The sequence below is a fragment of the Penaeus monodon genome, chromosome 5, assembly GCF_015228065.2.
Source record: "Penaeus monodon isolate SGIC_2016 chromosome 5, NSTDA_Pmon_1, whole genome shotgun sequence".
Lineage (NCBI taxonomy): Eukaryota > Metazoa > Arthropoda > Malacostraca > Decapoda > Penaeidae > Penaeus > Penaeus monodon.
In genome coordinates this window covers 26,075,877-26,087,128 of record NC_051390.1, presented here as the reverse complement: position 1 = coordinate 26,087,128, position 11,252 = coordinate 26,075,877, and positions in this window count along the sequence as shown.

Here is an 11,252-nt window from a genome sequence, read left to right as displayed (position 1 = left end):
CACAGGTGTACCTACCTAAATACGTGCGCGATTCCCCGCCAAGCAAAAAGCATCAGATATTAACCTGCTGCCAGGGCAAATCGACAGGGAACAACAAGATCCGATATACATAAATGAAATCCACCGCCCCGCCGTCTGTTCTCGGCAGTCTCGTGCTATTATATTATTGTATATTATTCATTTTTCATGGGGCACTCGTTGGTGGAACATAATAGCGATAGATCTTTGTCTTTCTTCAATCCCACAACATGTGAGGCCATGCGACGCGAAAACGAATTCCAACATCGGGTGCAGTGCACGTCGTGCTCCCTCCCGCTGGATGGTACACCATTTCTATTCGCACCGACCAATGCCCTGGTCATAACAAACAACCTCCATTTGGTATGTATTTATTAACTGTGTCCCCTGCCGAGTATCTCCTCCATCTGGTAAAAATATCCTATTTATCAATCTAGCATTGCTTGCTCTCTTTTTCTGTCCCTAAACTATGTTAAACTTCGGAACATATTTAAAGATGTTACGTTCGAGAGCATGCGGATCTTTATCGCATACATAAACCAGTTGAATAGCAAATCGTCATCATTAACCATGAATGCTGTAATGGTGTTTTGTGGTGTCAAAAAATTAATCAGCGCACCTCATAAACTCCCAAGAAGGATCTAACATTAACGGGGTAATAACGTTTTTCAAATGAGGCGAGGTAATATGCGGAAACGACATTTTTCGAAGCATTGCTCGTTAATATATATGTATTGTTTTATCTGTCCCATGGTGGTGACCGACAACAGACGAGAGCTTCTTTATACATCTTCATTTATATAAGAAAGCGAGGATGATACTAAAAGCGGGAATACGTTCACTTAGTTTTATTATGCAACTAGACTTAACATATCAGATAATGGGAACAAAAATTATTAGTGGTCATCATCATCATTCCGCCCTTCACCCGCTTCGATCGTCCTCTCATCTGCAGCTGTCCACTGCTTCCTGCGCACGATTCCGGTTTGTCATCTAACACCTTCGCTGCGCTGTTCGTCGTCATCTTCATCCTTGTACGCCTTCGCTGTGCGTACATGATGCATACAATATGTTATGTCGGTTGAACACGCGATTTCTGTTTCATTAACACGAACAGGGAATTTTTGTAAAGACATGCAGTGGCGGCAAAATTTTGGAGGGAACAACATATGAAATGGCTCCAACTGCCTCTCTTCTTCAAACGGGGAATAAAATTTTAATTAATGTTCATTATACACAGAGCTACGTCCAACAAATAGTTCAGACCACTCTCCGAGCTTGCTCATCCGATTGTCCTAACTTATCACTCGACAATCCGGCCACATAATGTCTGTCCTGTACTAGATCTTAATTGTTTCATGGCAATCTCATTTTGATCCAGTGGTTTCCCAGGACAAAATGAGCATTATTTATACAATAGTAGGCCCACACTCGCCTTGCCCGCACCTCTAACGGTACCCGTCGGACATCGCTCGCTGTAATTGGCTCCTGAGGTGGAGAACATCCGACGTCCGACATCTAAGAGATCCGCATGTTGCATACCTCTCTTTTCTAACACAGAAACCTGAAGTAGCATATGCAAGTTCTTCCCGCATGCATTAGCTATAACACAAACTGCAGTCTTCCGCTCAGTTCAGGGCGAGAATGGCTGCCCTCGCGAAAAATGAGAGGATACAGATAGTCGGGGTGGTTTTCCACCTGTGTTGTCTCACCTGCTGATGTCGCGGGGTGAACGTCCAGTATACGTGCATTTTTTTTTCTTCCATCTTGCGTCGGCTGTTCGACACCGCGCTCGCCTCGATCCCATTTCGTTACAACCGCAGCGATTGTCTATCCTGTGTGTATCCTCAGCTTCTTCTTTCTTCTTTCTTTGTTGGATTTCTTGGCTATCAACCAGCGGCATGTGGCCAGGTTTATAAGCCATGATCTATCTATTCTATCAACTATATAAGGTCATAAAGTTTTGGGGGGGGGAGAAGTTAGAAAAGGGATTAATTTATGATTATTTCTTTCTTATTTGATAATATATTTGTTACTGTAAATTCTTTGTTTTTTACTCTGAAATAGTTTTTAATTCGTTGTCTTGGATTTGAGTATGTTCTGCCTACTGTCAGGAGATGATTTATTGTGAGGGTGTGGTACACTGGAGGCACTGTGGGGAAAGTTCGCTCTATAATAGGAGTGAGGTGGGTTATCGGGTCGCATTGACCCTGAGCCGAGCCAACACCACCTCCTCCCTTTCTCTCTTTCCTGTGGGCTGTGTCCCCCAGTCTATTTTTTTCTTTGATCTTATTTGTGAGTGGAGGCTGTCCAATCACTTTGCCACAGAAGATGTATTTTTGCTTTTATAAGAGACACAAACACCTGAGATCTGTTACGGACTATGCTAAAGGGTCCAATCATCAGTTGACCCGCTAATTTTTTGGTCAGCCTGTTCCAGTTGGGTTTTCCCATGGCGCTATATTTGACTGAACCAGGTACCGATGGTAGAGAGATCTATACCGGGAGGGGGGGACTTTCTCGAGCGAGTCGTGGAGTCTCGTGGCAAAGGCCTAATGCTAGTATTGCCATTAGGGGTGGCTCGGGTCTCGATCCGCCTTTGCGGCATAGCTCAAGGCTAACTGGCCGCGTCTGAGTCGTAGGGGAGGTACTCCTGACTCCACCTCAAGATGGACTCTCTATCCCGAGTTGCACTTCAGGGCTCTAGACACACACGGGAAACAGGCATTCGCACAGCATCCAAACCTTTCAAACCTTGTTCTCGATGCCGAACCATACACGATTGACCCATAATCTACTTTAGACCTAATCAGGGCTTTATATACCCGTTAAGCAAGACTGTCTATCACTCCCCATTTGTTACCAGAAATGCCTTTAATAAATTCAGTGCTTTTTGACATTTATTCTTTAACTGACCAATGTGGTTCTGTCCAATTTAGTTCTACTATCAAAAGTCCCAAGAAACTTTGCCGAATTTTGAATAGGTATTGGGGGTTGTCTAGAGTTAGCCTGATGTTCGCTTTCTCCTACTGAAAAAATTACCCCAATACTCTTTCGATGGAAACCTTAAAACCCCACTGGAGGCCCAGTTATGAATCATATCCATGCCAATTGGATGCGGATTTGCTGAGATTCTGCATTAGTGCTGGAGTGCCATAATGCCACAATCATCAACGTACAGTGAGTTTTAAGATTCCGGGAGTAGCTGGTAAGATGTCATTGATCATACATAGAAATAATGTTTGGTGACAGACACTTCATTGTGGGACCCGTTTGCCTGGACAAAATGTCCGAAACGTGACATTGTCCGGGAAAATAAATTTGACAGCAAAGTTCTGTCAGAATGAATTTTGGGGGGGGGAATAAAACAAGGCTATTTCCACGTAATCCAAAAGCATAAGTTTTTTCTGAGTAGGCCATATCGCCATGTCATGTCGTAGGCGTTTTCTATAATCTAAAAATACTGAAACTCAAAAAACCTTTTTTGGCAATGGCCTCTTGAATATGACTGTCCAGCCGTACCAGTTGATCGAGAGTTGTGGCGTCCTTGCGGAAGCCGCACTGCTCGTCGACTAGTAATTACTGAATTTAAAAACGCAAATGCTACTGTTAACAATTCGTTCCATGACTTGCATAAGCATTTGTCAACGCATTGGGCGGTAGGAGACTTGGCAAGTCTGGGATTACCCCCTCCTTTCAATATGGGAATGTGTGGCGAGGCCTTGAGTTTGGAAAATGTGGCTTTTCCAAATTCATTGTACACTTCTAGCACTTAATCATGTCATCATGATAAGATGCTTCATCATCTCATATCGACTCTCATCGGGGCCTGGGGATGTTCCTCTACATCTTCTAGGGCTCGACAATCTCATCCATTGTAAGATCTTTATTGTAATTTAAAGTCATCTCCTGTGCAAAGTGAAATTGGTTGCAGCCTCAGCCTCTTCCTTGGTGGGTCAGGAAGTGGGATGGTAATTAGCTGAGGCTGCTTGTATGATAGAACTGGCCGGGCGAGTGCATAGCCATGTCTCCTAGCTGAATCGAAATTATTGTCCTCGTCAATGAGGTTATTGATTTTAAAAGATGTTTTTTTCTATTGTTTTTATTGATAGTGAGCCAAACCTCTGATTTTTGTATTGTTGTTAATTGTAGAGACAGCTCGCCAGGATTCTCTTTTTGCTTTTCTTATTACTCTACGAGCCCTAGCCCTTGCTAGTTTGGTAATTGCAAAGAGTTCTCATTTTGTGATGGTTAGTTTTTGAAAGCCTGTAGGCCTTTATTGTGTCGGCATGGCCACCATGACTCTATGCTTAACGCTATCTTTGAAGTTTAGGAATGAATAGCAATGCTGCTTCTATAGTCGAATTCTGAAATATTGTTTTTACTTTTATCATCAACGGTTCTCCAACAAGTTCCGAGCTTGATGCTCCTTGTGAAGGCCGACCCAGTCCCTGCTCTTTTTACATTAAATTTAGCCTGAAGGCGTTCTCACTGTGTCGCATGAATATTTAATCAAAATAGAAGATGATCCGCTTCCCAACGAGTCGTCAATAGGTGTGCCACAGGCACTTGGCTGCTATTGATAAGAGACCCGTGATAATCAATAAAGCTCAAATTACCGGTATATCGTCCACGCCTCGTCGAATACCATCATTCAGACGGCTAGATCAGAACTCTTAAGCCAACTTCACTACTTGCTCACCCCTACCATCCACCCGCAGGGAACCCCATAACGTATATGAGCCTTACAATCCCTAAAATTACTTTTATTTTGTGGCAGACGTTCCTGAAAGCAAGACTCATCAATAGTCTGATCCCTGCTCCAGGTGGACCAATAAAGTGAACATATAGCCATATACGTGCCATTAATTTACTTGCAATGCGACAAACTCCAAAGTAGAATCAATAGTCACTTCTGTAAAAGGGAGGCTTTGGGTGGAATGTACATTGCGAACTCCGCCTCCACCCCTACCCTCCAACGATTCCTTTCGACTAAATGGTAGTTCCTCAAAGCGAACGACCTCGTCAGAGACGAGGTGGTGTTAAGTTGCGTTTCTTGAGACCTATATAGCGGGAGCATAGGACGAGGCCTAATAATTTAAGGCTTTACTTTAGATTCTTAAACTTCGACGAGTTTCCATTGTATAATGGTCGACGCGAAGATTACGTTTTTATGGGGTTTGAATGCCTTGTCCACCAGATTTTTCTTCTTTTTTGGAGGGAGCGCCTCCTCTCCCTCGCTCCCAGGGGGGGGGGAAACCTCTCTCGGGATGGTTTGGAGACAGAAGCCTTCCATGTCCTGCCCCTCCTGGCGAGGGAGACTAACTGACAGATTGCGATCTGCTTCTCTCAGAGAAGCGATCGCGAGCCAGACGAAGTCCCTCACAGGAGTAGCCCGGACTGGAATTGCGCTCCGGACTGTGATTCGTATTTCCTCCTTATGATGTTTAGACTGGGTTGTGCATGTCATTTTGCATCAACCATTTTGGTCAAATGATAAACTTTAATATTTAATTCTTTTAACCGTTGTTTAGTTCAGGCAATTTCCTTATCCTTGGCTCAGCTGTTGAATGACATTACTTGCACTAGGGGTGCAATGTTAGTTTATGGCTTGCAGCTTAGGGAAGTATCGGGTTTGTGTTCAAACTTTCCTCCACTTTCCTCTTAGCTTCAGTATAACTAACTTCATGCTTCTCATATATGCCAATTTCTCAGTCCTCCTTCTTCAGGAACGCTGCATTCCAGCAGATCCTGACTGATGGGGACCTCCACAGTTTAGCACATTTGGAAATCTGGCTAGGACATGTGATGGTGTCATGGTGCTTCAGCAATTTACCGGCATACAAAGTTCTTGAGTCTTTATCAATACCTCTAATGAGGTGTGTCCCGAATTTTTTTGGCACTATTACAATGCATTGGCTTTTGGATATAAGTCTTACTTGAACACGTTCATAACCGTGTTGAGCATACTCTGGTATTTTATTCAAAGCAAAGGTGCAAAAAACCAGTCCATTTTTCGTTCAGCACATTCCCATCGTCTTGGTCATACAATGAACGTCCACTACGTCTTGGTCTTCATGCTCCTCAGAATTTCCCTTTCTTCCATAGTCCCTCAAATATCCCTGTGAAAGATTCTCCCTTACAGGTATTTGGGCCAGAGGAGAGTTTACTTTAACTCGAAGATTCATGAATTTGCGTCGCTTAAGTAAATCTAATCTGGGAGTTGTATTGTAACTTTAATACGAGGAGGCCTCCATCTCGCAATTTTTTGACAAAATCAAAATCGCCGTCCACTTGACCATCAAGGACCTTTTTTTGATGATGAAAGGGTTCACTTCAAAACGATTAATTTTCATTCGACGGGCATTTACATTCGCGAACCTCGCATTCTCTGTGGGATTTGAAAAGTGGTCTTCTCGTTTGTCGTTAGTGGGGGTTCCGTTGTTTCAGGGTCAAGTTTGTCTAGAGTGGTCATGAGGAGGAGAAGGGATAGCCGGGGTAAGGCATCCATACTGGCTCGACCAGGTCCGACCCTTTGTCTCAAATTGATTTTCCTGAAGGGATCAAAGGCTCTAAATTTTGTATCAACCTAACGCAATAGCTTAAGAGAGTAAATCAGTTTTATTCGTCCTCTCCCCCCCCAGTGGAAGCCTGGTTGCGTTCTCCAGTACACCACAGCGAGGGATTGAGTTTGTGTGGGACACTTCCCTACCGCCGAACTTGCCTAGGTGAGGACAGTAAGTAGATGCCACCCCCAGCGAATACGGCGTTCACGAGGAACTCCGGTATGCCAGGAAAGTCACATTAAGATAGAAATATAGAAAAAAGAAAAAGTGCGCCCAATGACCCCCAGACTACTGGTCCTCCCTACCAGGGTCAAAGCCCAAATGGCTACCCTGGTTATAGAAGAGAGCTGCGGGTCTGAGGTGGGGTACTGACTACGCCTACTTAATCTCGTGTCACCTGCAAAAACAAGAGCACTGAAGGTGCTGGCAAAGCACATAAGTGATCTGTAATACAGGTTTTACTTTACTTTTATTTACTTTAAGGAAACTCAGGAACAATAATGTCAAGCGAGACGAGAGGCCCCGGGCTCCAGGGGAGCTCTTGTGGCACAAGACATTAGTATTATTCTTACTACTGCGTTTAACAAGGTGTTCGCTCATCAAGAGTTCATACACGAGTGGTATCCTCGCTGCATATTCGACCTGCATTTTATTCTCAATTTCTACCCCCCTCGCCCCTATTTTTTTTACACATTTATTACCTGGCGTACCTAGTCACCGTCGATATCCATTTCAAAACCGATAGTTTTGGTCGATTGTATATAGGCTAGTCACCTGGCGTATTGGCGATGGTTCTAATTGCTTCTTCCTGGATGCAATGATTCAGGTCCTTCAATTGTTTTCATTCATGCTTCTTGTTGGTAACTTGTTCGTAAACTGATTAGCAATAACCTTGTATTCTCCCACAACGTTGTGATGATGTCTGTTTGTACTGCGCACGATAAAATCGCATCACCATCCTTTCGCAGTTCATCCGTGAGCGAACGCGATGTAGCATCGTTGTCACTTGTGTTGCTACTGTCGCTGTTCAGCGAAGATGCGTCACTGAATAATATAATCGCTTGCGCTCATGCCTGTGCACCTACTATCCCAATGTGTGCTTGCTTGCTTGCTTGAGATTTTGCGAAGTTTCTGGCTTCGCCCGGGCCTTTTCACCTTATGGCCCGGCCTGTGTCCAGCTTTTTATGGCTGTCTCATTTGGTTGGTCTGACACTTCGGTGCTTACGTGGCTGTGGGATTTGCCAGCAGGCCGCTCCTGTAGCCGTGGTGTAAGCATCTCGCTAATCTCTTTACCAGCACTACGGCTGTGTTCTGTGGTCTTTGGTGCCTTAGGATTGGCGTGTGCACGCATCCTCCCATTATGTACCAGTGTGGCGTTCGGCTCTCCGCAATGGCATGCAACAACCTCTCTTCACGTTCGTGGTTTGTATAATCTGCCAATGCACAGTGGTAACTCTAGGCGCATTCTGTGCAGAATACTCGGTTACCTCTGTTTTTTATTTCAGAGAGTGCAGTGGTTTCATAGCCCTTGTGGATCTGATTACCACCTGCCGAGGGGGAATAATCTCGTTTCCTCCTGTGAAGCTGCGGAGGAAGGAGTTGGCCGTCACGCGTAACACTTCCTCCTAAGTAAATTTTCCCGGCTCTGATGTATTATCATGGGATTAGGGGGCATGAACCCCGGCCGATTTCGGCTAATCTGTCAGCAAGCTCATTGCCTCTGATCCTATATGGCTGGGAACCTAGTTTTATTTATGAATGAATTAATTCTTCTCTACCCTTAGCAGCATCCCTTTGGCTTATTGTGCGGATGGTTGTCATGAGGTAATGTTGTCAGTGGTGAGCGCTGCTGAAGACAGTCGACGGCTTTCCTTTGGAGTCCTGTGTGTAGACCAAGTGTCCCTTCCCTCGCGGACACGTGGCTCAGTGCTCCCATGATAGCAACTGCCTCTGCTGTAGCGAGGAGGCCGTTGTCTGTTTACCCCTCATGGAATATTGTTTGTGGCTCCATTGCTTGGCGAAGGCCGCCTGCAGTGGTGTGTCAATGGGATCGACCGATCCATCCGTGTAATATGTTCTGCTCCCCGGAGGGGTGATAGTTGCAATGACCCTCTGGGTTTCTGCCTTTAGGCTAGGCGTACAATATTCATTCTTTTTTCTTGCCAGTCTCATGACCGATTGATTGATTGATTATTTAAAATTATCTGCCGCGTCAACAGCTAAGGTCATTGCGGCGAATAGCTTGTTACTAAAATATTAAATGTTTAAAAATTTAAAAAATCTATCAATAAATATCTTACAATAATCATAAATAGATAACAAATCAAAGCAAAATATTATTGCTCTATTGCATAAAATTATTGCTAAACATTTGCATAATTTAATTTTATTGAAAATATTAGTCTCCCTAAGGAATTAATAGACCCTCTATGTCACAATCTTCCCCCAATAACGTTTTTCAGTGTATATGGGGGAGACAAGTAAATACGTCTTTGTCTGAGAGGTTGCACATCTTTCCACTAGCATGTGCGAATCGTTAATGGCTCTGGCAGCCTTCACAAAGTGCTTCATTTTTAGCCATCATTGTCCCATAGAGTCAGTCTTGTGTGCCCGATTCTGATTCTTGTTTAATACACATTTTGTTTGTATTTTTATATGTATATAGAGTTTTATATGTATGTATAATTATATGAGTTTTACTTTTATATATGTTCCCAGTATTATATGTGATATATATATATATATATATATATATATATATATATATATATATATATATATATATATATATATATATTGAGAAAGGCCTATATCCTACAGTGGAATAAATAGCTGTTGAAAAAATACATATATGTATATATACATATATATATTTTTTCAACAGCTATTTATTCCACTGCAGGACATAGGCCACTCTCAATTCACTATTGAAAGGTTATTTGACAGGGCCACCCTTGCCTGATTGGATGCCTTTTCTAATCAACTGCGGTTCGGGCTCTCTCTGGACCTCTAGGTCCCAAGGTTTTTGTGCTGGGTTTCTTCGTAAAGAGATCTTTTGACACCCCCACGCAAAGACGACCTTGGCCCTTGTGCTGATAACTTTGGGTGTTATCTCGCACACCTTACTTTGAGGCTAGTATTTTTAATTGTAGGCCAGAGTGCTTACAATTAAAAATACGAAGCACTGTGGCAATTAGCAGTTTTACTGCGAGGTGCCGGCCGAACCCATAAGGGTTAGATTCTCCGTTCGGCAGGGTCTTAACCCCGACCGGCCCTAACATACAAAGACTGTTAATTGCCCAGTGTGTCTTCCTTTTTGATACCACTACCGCCCTTGCATCATCCTGTCAATTAGCTTCTGCTAGACTTCCCTCCCTGACCTTCATCATCACCCTCGTGCTATGTATTCATGGGTCACGTAATCAAATTATCATATTCTGGGGAGCCCATCTCCTGTGAGGTGGCTCTCCAGAAAATCTTCTCCATCACAGAAGTTGCCGTGACACATTGCTTTAAAGTTCACAATGGCTACAAAGTTGTTGTTGCCAAGCCTGAACAGCTGACCCCCTTCCTTTCCTCGACTGGCCAAAGAACACTCGCAGAACAAGGCTTCAAACCTCTCCCTTCCCCTGAGACTAAGGCTAAATGCACGGTCGTGGCTAAAAAGATCGACAAGACAATCCTGCCACGATCGTGCGAGTCTATCCAGGCGGAAGTCTCGGCCAAAAACGACGTCACTGTCGTAGATGTATACAAACCCCCAGAGTCACGCATCGTAAAGATCCGTTGCTCTGCGCCTGAGGAGGCACAGAAGCTCCTAACTTGTGGGATTGTGATGTTTAACACATCCGTCCCCTCCTATAATGTGAAACCTGAGAGCTTTATTCAGGTTGACCAGTGCTTGAAATGTTACCGATTTAACCACACAAAACACACATGCACACACGAACAGAGATGCAGCAGATGTGGCGAACTTGGGCACTTCTTTGCCACATGCAACAAGACCATCAAATGTTGCAACTGCGAGGGGCAGCATGTCGCCGTCAGTGGGTCTTGCCCCAAACGCAAAGAAATTATTAAGACAAAAAGACAAGCACAAAAAACAAAACAAACAACCCAACCTACGTTTCAACACTCCGACCCTTACAAACATCTACACCCACCACAAAACGACCCAACACGATTCCCTCGGGAAACACAATGCCTCTACCACCTCAATTTCCCCAAAACAACGCCTTCATACCTAACAACAACCCCAAAATACAGACCATACTACACGTAGCTTTAATAGCTGAAAAATACAACGCCAAGAAATTCACAAACATACTCCCAACACTACTACAAAAAACGTTTCCCCAGCATTGTGATGCCGAGGAAATCTCGAAGACGAGAACCTGTACATACCTGAGTATCACGCACAAACAACCACAACGAAACCAAGAGAACTGCCAAGAAAAACTACAACTAACACATCACACGATCACAAACGCAAACCCTTCACCACTTAAACACTCACCAAAAAAAGACAAAAAAACCCTCTGCTACCAAAAGAAAACCCCCCGGAGCCCTCCACTCCTCGTCGTCGTCATGACGACACCATCATCGGGGACTCCAGCAGCGGGAGAGCCTCCACATCGACCTCAGTCTGAGGTTGAAGGGGCCGCGTGC